Source organism: Hevea brasiliensis, chromosome 18 (genome assembly GCF_030052815.1).
Source record: "Hevea brasiliensis isolate MT/VB/25A 57/8 chromosome 18, ASM3005281v1, whole genome shotgun sequence".
In the NCBI taxonomy this organism is placed as follows: Eukaryota; Viridiplantae; Streptophyta; class Magnoliopsida; order Malpighiales; family Euphorbiaceae; genus Hevea; species Hevea brasiliensis.
This window is the reverse complement of record NC_079510.1, coordinates 2,321,123-2,338,114: the sequence shown is the minus strand read 5'-3', so window position 1 is coordinate 2,338,114 and position 16,992 is coordinate 2,321,123. Positions and strand designations below refer to the sequence as shown.

The 16,992-nt window shown below is 35.5% G+C and overlaps 2 non-coding genes across 2 annotated transcripts; both read left to right on the top strand.

Annotated features, from left to right (window-relative positions):
- Window positions 1–2,801: 2,801 nt before the first annotated feature.
- Window positions 2,802–2,908, top strand: LOC131176205 (small nucleolar RNA R71). Its single transcript, XR_009146330.1, has one exon. It is a non-coding gene; the product is annotated as a small nucleolar RNA R71 (small nucleolar RNA).
- A 7,534-nt stretch (window positions 2,909–10,442) lies between these two features.
- Window positions 10,443–10,549, top strand: LOC131176111 (small nucleolar RNA R71). The gene has a single exon (XR_009146239.1). It is a non-coding gene; the product is annotated as a small nucleolar RNA R71 (small nucleolar RNA).
- The last annotated feature ends 6,443 nt before the right edge of the window (window positions 10,550–16,992 follow it).

The window sequence follows — 16,992 nt, the reverse complement described above, 5'->3', positions numbered from 1 at the left end:
TACTTCCCTCACAGTTGTGGGGTAGGGTAAGTTCACAATTAAATCAATTTTAGATTTATCCACCTTAATACCCCTATTAGAGACAACATGACCCAAAACAATCCCCTGTTCCACCATAAAATGACACTTCTCATAGTTCAAAATAAGATTTTTCTCAATGCATCTCTTAAGAACAGAATTTAAATGATGTAAACATGCATCAAATGAATCACTAGTAAACATGCATCAAATGAATCACCATACACAGTAAAGTCATCCATGAATGCCTCAATGCAAGTATCAATGTAATATGAAAATATGCTCATCATGCATCTCTAAAATGTGGCAGGTGCATTACAAAACCCAAAGGGCATCCTTCTAAAAGCAAAAGTTCCAAAAGGGCAAGTGAAGGTAGTCTTCTCTTGATCCTCCGATGCAATCACAATTTGATTATATCTAGAAAAGCCATCAAGAAAGAAGAAATAAGACTTACCTGCTAACAGTTCAAGCATCTGATTAATGAATGGCAGTGGGAAGTGGTCCTTCCTTATTGTTGAATTCAGCTTGCAGTAGTCTATGCACATTCGCCATCCACTTTGAATCCTTGTTGGAACAAGTTAATTATCTTGATTTGCTATCACAGTGACTCTTGATTTTTTTGGCACTACTTGGACTGGACTTACCCATTTACTGTCTGAAATTGGGTAAATAACTCCTGCATCCAGTAGCTTTAAAATCTCCTTCTTCATAACCTCCATCATCTGTGGGTTCAACCTCCTTTGAGCTTCTCTACTCGGTTTAGCCTCATCCTCCAGTAAAATCCTATGCATGCACACTGATGGGCTTATATCTTTGATGTCAGCTATTGTCCATCCAATTGTTTCCTTGTGTACTCTCAAAACCCTAATCAATCTCTCTTCTTGAATCTTTGTTAAATTACTTGAGATGATAACTGGAAGTGTCTCATTGTCTCCCAAGTAAACATACTTCAAATGCTCGGGTAAAGGCTTGAGTTCAAGAGCTGGTGCCTGCACCACAGAAGGTAATAATTTTGTGTGAGATACAGGTAAGTCAATCTTTCATACTCCATACCTTTTTTGAATAGTAGGTAATGACTGCAATGCCATTACTGCCTCTTGAACCTCTACACTTAATGGTGGATTGGTACTGATTTCTTTAATTCCTTGACTAATCACCACTTCTAATTCATCCTCCATGGTTAATTCAAAAACATCCTGCACAATTGTATCAACAACATCAATAGAGAAAACAGAATGATCATCAACAGGATACTTCATGGCATCAAAAATATTAAATTTGACAGTCTCTCCATCGAACTCCATAGTTAAGGTGCCATCATCCACATTAATTTTTATCTTGGCAGTTTTTAGGAAAGGTCTTCCAAACAGAATCAAAGTTGACTTTGATGTGGGAATACGATCCTCCATATCCAGAATGTAAAAATCTGTAGGAAAAATCAATTCTCCAACCTGCACCAACACATCTTCAACTACTCCCAATGGGAAGCGTTAAAACGATCAGCTAACTAAATAATGACACTGGTTTCTTTCAAAGGACCTAAATTTAAAGTTTGAAAAACTGAATTTGACATAACATTAATAGATGCTCCTAAATCTGCCATTGCACGTTTAAATTTAGAATCACCTATTCTACAGGGAATAGAAAACGAACCTGGATCCTTACACTTAGGGGGTCATTTTTGCTGAATTAATGCTGACACATTTTCCCCCACATTGATCTTCTCATTATTCCTCAACTTGCGCTTTGTAGTGCATAGTTCCTTAAGGAATTTAGCATACCTAGGAACTTGTTTGATCGCATCAAGTAAAGGTATATTCACTTTCACCTTTTTGAAAGTCTCCAAAATTTCTTTCTCTTGTTCTTCTTTCTTATTTTTAGCCAACCTGCATGGGAATGGAGGAAGAACAGAATTATTAACCTTATTTAGTTTAGGTTCAGTATTTACCTCAATTTCATATTCTTTTTCTCCTCGCTTTTTCTTTTTTATTGACTCATGTGGAGTCTGATTATCAACTTCTTTTCCACTCCGCAATAGTATAGCACTCGCATTTTCTCTGGGGTTCATGACTGTTTATGATGGGAGCTTTCCAGAACCTTGAGCTTCCAGCTTGCTCACAGATGAAGTTAACTGACCAATCTGCCTCTCTATGTTTTGAATGCTATTTCTGGTCTCCTGTTGAAACTGTTGTGTATTTTAAGCCAAGGCCTTAACAATTTCATCAAGTGACATACCTTGATTTGAGGGAGGTAGAGGTGGAGGTGGTTGTGGTTGATTCAATTGTGGTCTTTGCTGTTGGTATCGGTTTTGCACTGGTTGATTCCCATAACTCAAGTTGGGATGATCTCGCCATCCTGGATTATAAGTATTAGAATAGGGATCATACCTGCGTTGTGGCCATCCATAATGTCCTACTGCGTTAGCATGTTGCATTGATTCATCCTCTTGTAACGTAGGACACATATTAGTAGTATGACCCGAACTCGAACAAATTCCACATGCCTTAATAGTTTGCATGTTTCCTACAGCCAACTGCCTCACCAAAGAAGTTAAATCAGAAATTTGTTTCTCAAGGTTAGATGTACCTACCTCATTAACCTTCATAGGTGTGTGATCCATTCTCATTCCAAACTGTTGAGAATTTGCTGCCATGTTAGCAATCAGCCTCCTTGCCTCTTCTGGTGTCTTGTCAACCAAAGCTCCTCCACTAGCAGCATCTATCATACTGCGGTCCATTGGTAGAAGTCCCTCATAGATATACTGAATTAACAGCTGCTCACTTATTTGATGATGGGGAGAGCTTGCGCACAGCTTTTTAAATCTCTCCCAATACTCATACAAACTCTCTCCATTATACTGCCGAATGACACAAATTTTTTTTCTTATATTGGCAGCGCGGGAAGCAGGAAAATACTTCTCCAGAAATATCTGCGTCATCCCATTCCATGAGTTGACAGATCCAAAAGGAAGGTAATATAACCAATCCTTAGTTGTGCCCTCCAGTGAGAAAGGGAAAGCTTGAAGCTTGATCTGATCCTCTGAAACTCCTTAAGGTTTTATGCTGGAACACACAACATGAAATTCCTTTAGACGCTTATGCGGATCCTCACCTGCAAGATCATAAAACTTAGGCAATAAATGGATTAGTCCAGATTTTAACTCAAAAGCAACATTTAAAGCAGGGTATTGAATACACAAAGGCTATTAGTTTAGATCAGGAGCAGCCAATTCTTTCAAGGTTCTAGTAGCCATGGTTTTGTTTTCGAAATTTCACTCTAAATTCGAATCCGAACTTAACTCTCTTGGAGATTGGACTCCTTCAGATGTACTCGGAATCAGCCTACCTTGCTTAGCCAATTTTCTCAATTGTTTAGCTATTTTTTCTACTTCTAGATCAAAGATCAACTCACCAGATTGAGAAGTTCTTGTCACAAACAAAGTAAAATCAAAGTAAAAATAGAAAAATGCCTCAAAACCCTAGAAAACAATGGAATTTGGCCTTAAAAGGGTGGGGACAAGAAATCCTATGGATTGATTGGTCATGATCAGAGCATCGTTTCCTTCAAAATAGGTTTGGCCGCCCTCCAAATTCAACCAAACTCCTTAATGAACAGTAACAATGAACAGTAACACCGTAATTATTATATATATTTTTTTCCTTTTCCAAAAACCCGAAAATAGCAACAACTCACAAATAAAATTAATAACAGAATATCTAACACCAAATGTCACACCCTACCCCTCTGTAAGGCATAACATGATCCCGTAGTATACCTAATGAATTACCAACTCCTTCTACTGATAACCCATTAAATATACTACAAGGGATTTTAAAAACTTTTCTTACTTCTTTTACAGTGGTGAGCACTATTTACAGGTTTTAAAAACCTTTTTGATCTGAAGTGATAGAACTAACACATTTGAATTATTTGGAATTTCTGTAAAAATTTTGGCAGAATGCCATCTGTATTTTGGATAAAACAGTTCTTCAGAAAACCTGTAAAAAGCACTTCAATTATTTTCCAAATCTCAACTCCAACATTTTTCTCAATACAACATATTTCTCAACTCAAATCCACAGTGATTTTTCAAAAGCTGAGATATAGGAAATATAATACAATTTTTACAAGTCAAAATAACTCATAATTATTTTACAACCTCAAGTTACAATTTGAATTTACAACTGCTCAAAACCAAAAACAAAATGTGCATACAGTGTCATACATTACAGTACAAAATGCAAAATACTGGTATACTCATTATACCCGAAAATCTCTCGCTGACAGTACTAGCAGCCTAGTCTGCTGCCCTATCTGTCTCTCTACCTGCGACAACAATAAAAAGCTATCGCTGAGACAATGTCTCAGTGGTGCACAACATTAACCAAATACAAATTTAAATCACAATTCATAATTCAAATAAATGATGGATACGTAAAACCATAATTAAATTCAAGACAATAAATGTCATAAAGAATTTAACACATTATCACATTAAATCTCAGTAATCGAAACATAGTTAAATTCAAAAGACAGTGAATGTCAATAAGAATTTAAACTCCATTTCACAAATTATCAAATCGCATAATAACACAATTTAGTCGAATAATTTAAGAATACAGTGTTGCCAATTCATTCACATTTTAAGCCATGACACAAATTTCCGATCAATGCTGCGTTGTACACCACGACAAAGCAATCACAACCCCACTAATCGAAATCAATGAGGAAGGGAGCTAGCTACATAATGACTACTTATTAAAGCACCTGCAGGCGTTACGTATCGCCGTCCCTGCAAGCCCTTGGGTGGTACCTATCAGAGCACTTGCAGGCGTTACGTATCGCCATCCCTGCAAGCTCCTGAGTTCACTCGTGAGAGTTCCCAAGAATAGTAGGCGTTACGTATCGCCGTCCCTACTTTGCTCCGATACCACTAAACACAATTTATCTCAAAATTTCCATTTACAAAGCTTTTCAAGCAATAAGTATCCATCAATATCATTCAAATAATTTCTCACAACTTCAAACTATTTACAATGCTTTTCAAGAAATAAGTATCCATTCAAACACATTTCCACAATTTAAAACAATAATATACAATAGTCAATATTTATTTCAATTGAAAATTCAAAAGAAATAGCTGTTGTGCACAAACCTCTGATATTTGTCTCCTGGTCCTGACTCAGTATTTCTTTCCCTTTTGCTGAGTCCTTGTTAACTGAGAAACACAATTTGAAGTGTTTCAGTGCTAAATTAATTTGCCTCTAACGATAATGTTCGATAACAATTCACTGAATACCTTTATTTGCTTAATCACCTAATATATCGACCCTCGACGTGTTCTAGGTAAATTAGGTCTTAGTGTCATTAATATGTCATATTCGATAGGGTTTTAGGGTTGGTACGTGTTACCAAACTCGTTTCCTTGTTTAGTGCATTTTAATGCAACTTGCTGGATTCCCGGATACTAGTTTGACCTAGTCGGACGGCCTAGTTCCCTCGGTTTTCGAGTTTCGGTCAAAACTACAAACTTGTAGATCTATGTCTTATGGACCGCGGTGCAAAATTTAAGGTCATTCCGAGTTAAGTAGACCGAGTTATGGTCATTAAACTATTGCTGGTCAAATGGCATCAAATTAGGTCCATTTTAGGTCAATTTGGTCAACTTTGGTTCGGCCAGTTTTTGGACCCGAACTTGTGCAAGCTTTTTGACTTGCTTATGGTCATTTCTGGGCTTTGGTGTCTTCATAAGACTTGTAGGTATGGGTCTTAACTAAAATTTCAGGTCAATTGGACCTGTTTTGAGTGAGTTATGGCCTAAACACTCACTGCTGCCCAATTGGTCATTTTTCAGGTCCTAATTGCACCTAATCCGAATTGGTCATTTTCTTAGGTCACCTTGCAAGCATAATTTTGGTATGTTTTCTCAATGAAAGTTGGCACATTTTGTGCCTAGTTTCACCTCCAATTGGTCTCATACCAATTGAGGTTACACATTTAAAGTTATAGGCTAAAATGTACACTGCCCTTAGTTACCTTGCTTAAACACACCTCAATTACACACTTACATTACTATATGTCCACTTCCCTACCAAATCTGTTTTGGTACATTACCAAAAACATATTCCACTTTACATTAACATCACTTTGGGCAGATTATAATTATCCTTAACACACCAAATATAATTCACATTTACAAGTTCTAAGTACAATCATATACACACCTAACCATTACAAATCTTACATACACTTTACAATATCAATCTATATACATATCCATCAAACTTCTATTTCAATATTCTGCCACTACCTTCATGAACACACACATTTATTCAAGAATCCCCAAGCTGCCGAAAATCTTCCTCAATACAAAAGTGTCCTACAATCATCAATTTTCATCCCAAGTGCAAAATCACCATATACATGTGAAATAATTCACTAGGATATTAAATCACCATGATCAACATCATTTCTCATAAAATATATGCACAGTTACTTCATCAATACATGACTACATGGCTGCCCAAAAAATGGATATCTTAATAACTCTTCAAACTAAAAAATTTCCTTCACAAATTCAACACCCATAACAAGTATACAAAGTTTAACAAAGCAATATTCAAAAACTCAAACTTACCTATTGTTGGGACTTGCTAAATCTTCACTAAAACTCCTCTTTCTTGCTTCCTACATGCTGCCCATGATGTGTAGAACAGTTTTTGTGAAGGAAGCAAGTGAAAAATGTGGCTAAATCATGGTTGCATGGAGCTTAGCCATTGATGGCCATGGAGGTTCTTCAATGGAGGCTCACGGCTGAATTTTTGAGGTTGAAGAAGGAAATGAATCTGCTGTCCAAATGCAGATTAAGTGGTCCACTTTAGGTTTGAGTGGAGCACTAAGTGGGAAGATAATGTTAATTTAATCAAAAGTTTCAATTTCCCACATTTAACTCCCCATTTTTGCTATTTACATTAGGTACCCCTAAATTAATTTTTTATTATATTTTCCAAGTGTAATATTATTTATTTTTGATGAAAATTTAGGTCAAAAGACAACTCTGGGTGTCAAATGACCACAATGCCCCTGTTCGGGTTGCATTCCCGATTTTTCGGTAACACCGGGTTTTGTCCGTTTTTCGATTTCTCACTTTTCTTTGTACTAATTATTTAATTTTTCTTTGATATTTCTAATGATATTTCTACTTCAATTGATGTCTCTTTAAGTCCTAAAAATATTTTTCAGGTTTTCCCGCGGTCCAGGGCTAGTCAACGGTCCACGCCGTGACTTCCGCATGATGGCCACCATCGCTAGGGTTCTCGGCTCGCTTAACTTGATTACATTTCTTTGCTATTATTTTTCCTTTGTTTTTCTTGTATTTTCTTTTCTTGTATTTCATTATTTTATGTCTCCTCACTCATATCGAAGTGTAGCTCTAGGCATTCTAGCTGTCCGGACAACACTGGTCACTGGAGCAGTAGAACGCACTACCGAACTTAGGGGTGTTACACCAAAAACACGAAATCCAATGAATTTCAGTCCCCGACAATGGCGCCAAAATTCTTGATGGGTGTCGAATCCACCAAAAATTAAATTAACTGAAATTACCAACTATGAAATATTTTCTATAGCAAAAGGTAAATCCAGGTCAAACCCTAGAGACTGAATTATTAAATTTCGTGCACTTGTGTAATGGAAAATGGAATGGACAAAGATTGGGGCGGTTTTGTAACACAAAATCAGAAAAAAGCAGAAATTCAAGAACTAAATATGAAAATTTCAATTTAAACAAACTTCAGTCCAAGGTAATTCTCATTCCAATGCATTGATTTGATCATAGACAAAAGAAATACAATTATCTCTTATTGGATACTTAACGTAGATTTACCAAACAGCGAGGTAAACCCCTGACTTCCCTATACTCATTAATTCGAGCCCATCACTCTTGTTGACTCTAATTATTAATTGAATTGGTATTAAGCAATCCTCATTAAATTAATAACTGCTTTAAGAATAGGAAGTAGTTAAGCTGAATAACAATTTATGAAGCATAAATTATTTAATTTCACCCTATTTTTTCCTTAGGTTATTATCGAAAACTAGGATCATCATCAATAAAACCTAATTACTACTCATGTTCAATCTTACACAAAAATTACGGATTATGAAGACGGACTAGCAATTGATCTCATCAAATAATCAACTAATAGGCCTTTTTAGCAAATCATTCAATAAATCAAAGACAAATAAATCAGGAAACAATAGATATTCAAAAAGACATAAATTAAATTAAGAACCTGGTCTCACAAATCAAGCAAAGGAACTTGAATCCCTTGAACTGAATTAAAAACTTAGCCACTCATATTCATGGCTTACAGAAAAATAAAGAAGAATTCTAAAAGATGAATGAAGATGTTGCTGAATGATTTTGGAGGCGTCTGAATGCCCTTGAGTCTGCTGTTGTCTCTTCTATTTATAATAAATGGTCTAGGGTTAGGTTTTTTTTTTTTTTTTTTTTAGTCTCTGTCAAAAACTATAACTAGAGCAAAATTAGGAATCTGACTGTCGACGGATACACGGCCCGTGTATCACTACACGGCCCAGGGCCGTGTAACTTATTGGAGCTGAATGGGCATGTTTCGCATGGGTACAGAAAGTTACACGGGTCTCTAAGATTTACATAGGTCAAGTTACACAGCCCGTGTACTTTGTCTCTTCCTCGGTTCTCTGGATTCCTTCTGGCAGAATGTTACACGGGTCTCTGGTTGTGCTTACACAACCCGTGTACTTTATATCAACAATGCTTCTCAATCCTTTGACCTTTTCAAGCTTCCTTCCACACTATATTGCTCCGGAACTTCACTAAAACCCTGAAAAATACAGCAAGAGTCAAATTTCTCCATTTAACACAATTATTTCAACAACTCTCTAAACATATGCCTAATAGATAACTATACTTAACCAACTGAATTAAACATAAAAACACATTAAAAACACTAAATGTGATGGGAGTAAAATTAATAAATTATGCACTTATCAGAACACTATCATCCTCCATATCCAGAATGTAAAAATCTATAGGAAAAATCAATCCTCCAACCTCCACCAACACATCCTCAACTACTCCCAATGGGTAAGCATTAGAACGATCAGCTAACTGAATAATGACACTGGTTTCTTTCAAAGGACCCAAATTTAGAGTTTGAAAAACTGAATTTGACATAATATTAATTGATGCTCTTAAATCTGCCATTGCACTCTCAAATTTAGAATCACCTATTCTGTAGGGAATAGAAAACGAACCTGGATCCTTACACTTAGGGGGTAATTTTCACTGAATTAGTGCCGACACATTTTCCCCCACACTGATCTTCTCATTATTCCTCAACTTGCGCTTTGTAGTGCATAGTTCCTCAAGGAATTTAACATACTTGGGAACTTGTTTGATATCATCCAATAAAGGTATATTCACTTCCACCTTCCTGAAAGTCTCTAAAATTTCTTTCTCTTGTTCTTCTTTCTTCGTATTGGCCAACCTTCAGGGGAATGGAGGAAGAATAGAATTATTAACCTTATTCAGTTTAGGTTCAGTATTTACCTCAATTTCAGGAACTTTAGACTCTTTTTCTCTTTGTTTCTTCTTTTTTGTTAACTCGTGTGGAGTTTGATTATCAACTTCTTTCCCACTCCGCAATAGTATCGCACTTGCATTTTCTCTAGGGTTCATGACTATTTGTGATGGGAGATTTCTAGAACCTTGAGCTTCCAGCTTACTCACAGATGAGGCTAATTGACCAATCTGCCTCTCTATGATTTTAATGCTATTTCTGGTCTCTTATTGAAATTGTTGAGTATTGTTAGCCAAAGCTTTAATAATTTCATCAAGTGACATGCCTTGATTTAAGGGAGGCGAAGAAGGTAGATTCACTTGTCTCTGCTACTGGTATCGATTTTGCACTGGTTGATTCCCATAACTCAGATTGGGATAAATGCGCCATCCTGGATTATAAGTATTAGAAAAGGGATCATACTTGTGTTGTGGCTATCCATAATTTCCTATTGCATTAACATGTTGCATTGATTCATCCTCTTGTAATGTAGGACACATTTCAGTAGCATGACCCGAATCCAAATAAATCCCATATACCTTAATAGTTTGCATTTTCCCTATAGCCAATTGCCTCACCAAAGAAGTTAAATTAGAAATCTATTTCTCAAGGTTAGATGTACTTACCTCATTAACCTTCCTAGGTGTGTGGTCCATTCTTATTCCAAACTGCTGAGAGTTTGCTGCCATGTTAGCAATTAACCTACTGGCTTCATCTGGTGTTTTGTCAACCAAAGCACCTCTACTAGCAACATCTATCATACTATGGTCCATTGGTAGAAATCCCTCATAGAAATACTAAATGAACAGCTACTCACCTATTTGATGATGGGGACAGCTTGCACACAGTTTCTTAAATTGTTCCCAATACTCATACAAACTCTCCCCATTGTACTGTCGGATGCCACAAATTTCTTTTCTTATATTAGCAGCACGGGAAGCAGGAAAATACTTCTCCAAAAATATCTGCTTCATCCCATTCCATGAGTTGATTAGATCCAGAAGGAAGGTAATACAACCAATCCTTAGCTGTGCCCTCCAGTGAGAAAGGGAAAGCTCGAAGCTTGATTTGATCCTCTGAAACTCCTTGAGGTTTCATGCTAGAACATACAACATGAAATTCTTTTAGATGCTTATGTGGATCCTCACCTACAAGACCATGAAATTTAGGCAACAAATGGATTAGTCCAAATTTTAACTCAAAAGCAACATTTAAAGCAGGGTTTTGAATACACAAAGGCTGTTGGTTTAGATCAGGAGCAGCCAACTCTTTCAAAGTTCTTTTCGAAGTTTGATTCTGAATTCAAATCCGAATATGAACTTAACACCTTTGGAGATTAGACTCCTTCAGATGTACTCAGAATCTGCCTAGCTTGCTTAGCCAATTTTCTCAACTGTTTAGCTATTTTTTCTACTTTTGGATCAAAGATCAACTCACCAGATTGAGAAATTCTTGTCATAAACAAAAAAGAAATCAAAGTAAAAACAGAAAAAATGCCTCAAAACCCTAGAAAACAATCGAATTTGGCCTCAAAAGGGTGGGGCCAAAGAATCCTATGGATTGATTAGTCTTGATCAATGCGTCATTTCCTTCAAAATAGGTATGGGCCGCCCTCCAAATTCAACCAAATTTCTTGATGAACAGTAACATCGTAAATTTTTTTTTTTCAAAAACCTGAAAATAGCAATGTGACACCCCTTACCCGTCTACAGTGTAGCCAAGCAAGTATGCCACTCAGTGTGCCGGAGCACCAATTCATGTTTCAATTACAATTTATCCCTTTCAATTCATTTATTTACAATTTTTGATAAATCAGAATTTTTCCGCAATTTTTATAGAAAATCCGGCAGAGTGCCGGCTATAAATTGGAAAAACAGTTCTTCTAAATCTGTTTAAAAACACTTCCAATATAATTTCCAAATCTAGAACTCCATTACACGCATTTCAAGTCAATCTCAAAATCTCAATAATATTCTCAGAATTTTTCTGTTCACATCACCACTTGAAACATATTCATAAATATTTCTTAACATTTCATTTATCAACATACATTATACAGAAAATTTCAATAACATGAAATTTCATATATTTACATTATTACATAATTACAAGAGTTTATAGTTACAATTCAAAACTAATACAAAATGAAAAATACAAAATGCTACCCAAAGTCCTAATGTCCTACCATATGCACTGCAGATGTGAGGTGACTCAGGACTCCAGATGCAGGTCTGAAAGTTCACCCAGTCTGATGTCTGTTGGGCTCCCTAGCTAGGTCTCCAGTACCTGCGCGTGGCAAAAGCGATGCGCTAAGCAATTCTGCTTAGTGGTGGCAATATAAAATAAAATAAAATAATTATGTAGAATGTATGATTTCATTTTTGGGTAGACTTAATTTCTGGTATTTATTGCAGTATTATTCGATTAAAATTTGGTAAAATTTATTATCATTGCCCGAGTAACCCATATTAATTGACTGGACTGGATAAATGGGTAAACTGTCACTGGGTACTAAGTACCTCGGACCATCACACCATCGGTCACATTGTGTCTCCCGGTGTGCAACAGAATAGCTAATAAGCTGTAATAATTATCAGGGATAAAACCCAAGTATATTATCTCAATCAACATAGCCAAAGGCTATTTTATCACAGAATGGCATGGAAGGCCATGAAACACAGAATAGCGTGAAGCCATATGCAGTACTGCTAACAGAACCCTTTTGGCATGCCAACCTATCCAAACCAATCTTACTAGGTATACTAGGGCATATTACACTTTTAAGTTTCATAATTCTTGAAATTCAAGTTTTAGTGTTACTATTCATTTCATTAGTCAACTAAAATGTTGACTTTTGCATAGACAATAGGTACATTGGTTCTAATACTCCCAACATACCACATTTTGCATTCTAAATTTGTTGGTATTGGTTATAAATACCATTTCTAAGTTTAATGTTAATTGGACAGAATTTTCACTTTTCAAACTTTGTGTTTACTGTTCCATTAGTCATTTTTGCAGTGGGAATTTGGCAAAATGATCAACATGAAAGTTGTTCCTTATTTTGTCTAGTTGCATTTCTTTTTTTGAATCACTCCATTTGGAGTTTTGTAGCTCAAGTTATGGCCCAAAAACCACAACTGGCCGGATTGAAATTTTTCCAGAATTTCTGGACTGACCAAATCTACAGTGTTAGGAGCAGTGACTTCAGGTCGCTTTTTGAATATGTTATGGTCATAATTTGGGTTAGGTTTCTTCATGAAAGTTGTTGGTCTATATCTCAGCTTTTGCTGGTAGAATTTCAAGTCAATTGGACCTTTCTACACTGAGTTATGGCTAAATGACTAAACACTGTTTATTTGGTCATTTTGCAAAAGCAGAATGCAGGTCACCCGGATTAGGGCAATCTTTTAGTCCACTTGGTTTGGTTTTCTGGGCATGGTTTCTTCACCAAAGTTGTGCCATTATGTGTCTAGTTTCATGTCCAATTGGCCTTGCACCAATTGAACCTCTACAATTCCAGTTATTACTGCCCAAACCTGCTAGACTCATGCCCAGTCCTACAGGTCACCAAGGGCAGCCACACCAAACTCCAATCCCACTATACAATTCACTTCAATTTTGATTCAAACAGAACCAAATGGTCACTAATTGACCATTAAAACCTACTTTCATCATCACATGATCAAAGTCTCATTTTTCACCCCAAACCCTAACTCAAACATTACAAATCATGCATTATCATTGCATTTCATCAATTCACTTAAGAAATACATATTGAGGGCAGCCACACTACACTTTTAGCTCCAAAAAAATCATCACCATCTTACCCTAACCAAGGCTGCCGAAATTATGGGTTGGCATACAAATGGTATTTAACAAATTTTCTTTACAAATTGCACTCATTCTTAGTCCTTAACATGAATTTAAAGTGAAAACTATAGTTAGGTCACAAACCTCTAATGGAGTGAGATCTCCCACTTGCTAGAGTTCTTATTTTTCCTTTCTTTTTTGCTCCCAAAAGACTCTCCAAGGTGTAAGAATAGTTTTTGGTGTTGGGAATATAGGGTTTAGTGGGACAAAAGCTAGTGAAATCAAGCTTTGAAAAGCTTGCTCAAGGTTGGCAATAGTGGGAGGGTGACGGCAAGAAGAAGATGGGAGAGAAGGTTCTGATTTTTTTTTTCATTTTTCAGCCCATTTAGTCTCTTTTAAATAAGTTTATGCCATGTGTCAACTTTGGATTGGTTGGGAGAATTTTAATGACATCATTATGATGTCATAATTCCATTTTCTTTCATTTTCTCTCCATTTCTTGTCTATTTAATTTCAATTAAATTTTTAACAATATTTATTCATATTTTATGTTATATAAATTATTTATTTAATTGGACAAGTTGGCCAAAAATCATCTCTGAAGACGAAATGACCAAAATGCCCTCCGTTTGGCTTAACGAGCCAAAATTGTGTGTACCGATAAAAAAATTTTTCTAAGCATTTTCTTGGCATTCTAATGCCATAAGAACCTCAATGACCCTTCTCTGGAGTCCCAATAATTATTTTATAATTTTTTCTCTGGGTCTAGGGTTGCTAACGGCCTTCACCGTTACTTCCCCTTCGGGTTACTCATCCTTGGGGTTTCAGCTAATTTAACCTTAGTGTATTTGGTTTCTAAAATTTTTCCTTGATTTTTATGAGCATTATTTAGTGTCTTTATAACTCCTCACTCTAGTCTATTTATAATTTCAAATATTCTAGCTGCCCAGACTGACATTGGTCACCGGAACAGTAGACTGTACAGACTAGCTAAAGTGAGGATGTTACAAGCAATACTTCACAAACAAAATTAATAACAGAATACCCTTACAAAAAAAAAAAAAAAACACAAAATCCAATAAATTTCAGTCCCTGGCAACGGCGCCAAAATTCTTGATGGTTGTCGAATCCACCAGAAATTTAATTAACTGAAATCACAAATTATGAAATATTTTCTGTAGTAAGTGGTAAATCCAGGTCAAACCCTAGAGACTAAATTATTAAATTTCGTGCACTTATGTAATGGAAAAAGAAACAAAGGTTGGGGGGGGGGGGTTAATTCACAATCCAAAGAAGAAATCAATAATCCAAAATTAAGATCTAAAAATAAAAAACTCTCCAATTAAACAAACTTCAGTCCAAGGTAATTCTCATTCCAATGCATTGATTCGATCATAGACAAAAGAAATACAATTATATCTTATTGAATACTTAACGTAGATTTACCAAACAGCGAGGTAAACCCCTGACTTCCCTATACTCATCAATTCGAGCCCAGCACTCTTATTGACTCTAATTATTAATTGAGTTGGTATTAAGCAATCCTCATCAAATTAATAACTGTTTTAAGAAAAGGAAGTAGTTAAGCTGAACAATAATTTATGACGCATAAATCATTTAATCCACCCTATCGTTTCCTTAGGTTATTATCGAAAACTTGGATCATAATCGATAAAACCTAATTACTACTCATATTTAATCTTACACAACAATTACAGATTATAAAGATGAACTAGCAATTGATCTCATCAAACAATTAACTAATAGGCCTTTTTAGCAAATCATTCAATAGATCAGAGATAAAGAAATCAGAAAACAATAGATATTTAAAAAGACATAAATTGAATTAAGAACCTGGTCTCACAAATCAAGTAAAAGAACATGAATCTCTTAAACTGAATTAAAAACTTCGTCACTCATATTCATGGCTTGCAGAAAAATAAAGAAAAATAAAGAAGAAATCTAAAAAGAGAATGGAGAATGAAAGCCTTCAAATGGAGAATGAAGGTCTGAATTGGGATGCTTTTAGCTGCTACCCAAAGACGTATTTATAGTAAAAAACCTAATCCCAAAGGTAGGAACCAAACTAAGAAAAGTTTTGAAATTCAAAAAGGCAAATTTTCAGCCTGTATTCACGTTTCTGGAATGAAGGCCAATTTTCAGTGACTTTCTTTTCGAATCTGCAAAGTTGTAGCCCTATTTCTTAGCTTTCCAACAGGTACTTATTTGTCCATATCCAAGGTCTACAGCCCAAGTTATGGCCCATAAACCAAGACTAATTCAGACAGATGGTCCAGCCCATAGTGATGAATTCATTGCCATTTTTGACAATTAAAATTGCCTCATCTCGCATCTAGCCCTTCATATAAGTTGTAGAGGTGGCTCTTAAGGTTCAATTGGGCTTGGCGTTGCTTCATTTGGACGTCTGAAACTCCAAATACAAAATAAATACTAAAACTGGTCGTGACACATCAAGTCTGGGCTTTTGCAATAGATCCATAGCTCATTTTGTCAACCTTGGAGACCGATTTAGGCTTTGTTCCCTCTTTATCACTTGAAGTGCTCTATCTTAGCTTTTCAATGGATTAAATAGCACTCAATTTGGAGACTCAGAACTTTAGAAACACTTGAAAAATACAGCAAAGGTCAAATGCTGAAAATTTTTCCATTTAACACAATTATTCCACAACTATCTAAAAATATGCCTAAATGATAAATATATTTTAACTAACTGAATTAAATATAAAAACACACTAAAAACACTAAATGTGATGGGAGTAAAATTAATAAATTATGCACTTATCACACACACAGAGACACACACACAGACACACACACACACACACACACACACACACACACACACACACACACATATATATATATATATATATATATATATATATATATATTTGCTTATTTTAATTTTGTGATTCACAGATATAGGATTAGTAAATAACTTATGCTCTGTGCATGACTATTTATAATTTTAACATATATAACTAATTTTATTTATTTTTTTTATTTTAATGTATGAAATTAGAAGAGTATTTTGAAATGAAATATAGGCATTGTCATTAACATGATTGACAATATGAGTCGTGATCGACATTAGGTCTTAGGCTAATATGGGCCTTAAATCTTGTTATAGGCCTCTAAGTTCCAAGCCAAATAAGGTGGCAAAATCCCAAAATCACACAAACAATGGTCCAGTAAAAATTTGCACAATGCAGTGGAAGTTCAACTCACTCGATTCGCACAATAAAATAGTATTTCAAATGGAAAGATTAACACACCCTCATTGGGAGCTTATGACCAGACTTTGCCAAATTGACTAATTGCATATACTATATTGTTTTAGTCTTGATCAAATATGCTTGTTACAGGTTGTCGGAACCTTATATTAGTTTAAGTCTTGGCATCGATTTTGGTCTCTTGATTTGTGTCATGGCAAATTTAACTTATGTTCAATTTAAATTTTATATTTTTTATTTTACTATATTAAAGGGAAAAAATATTTTGAAATTATACATGGCCTGTGCCATGAACTTTCACT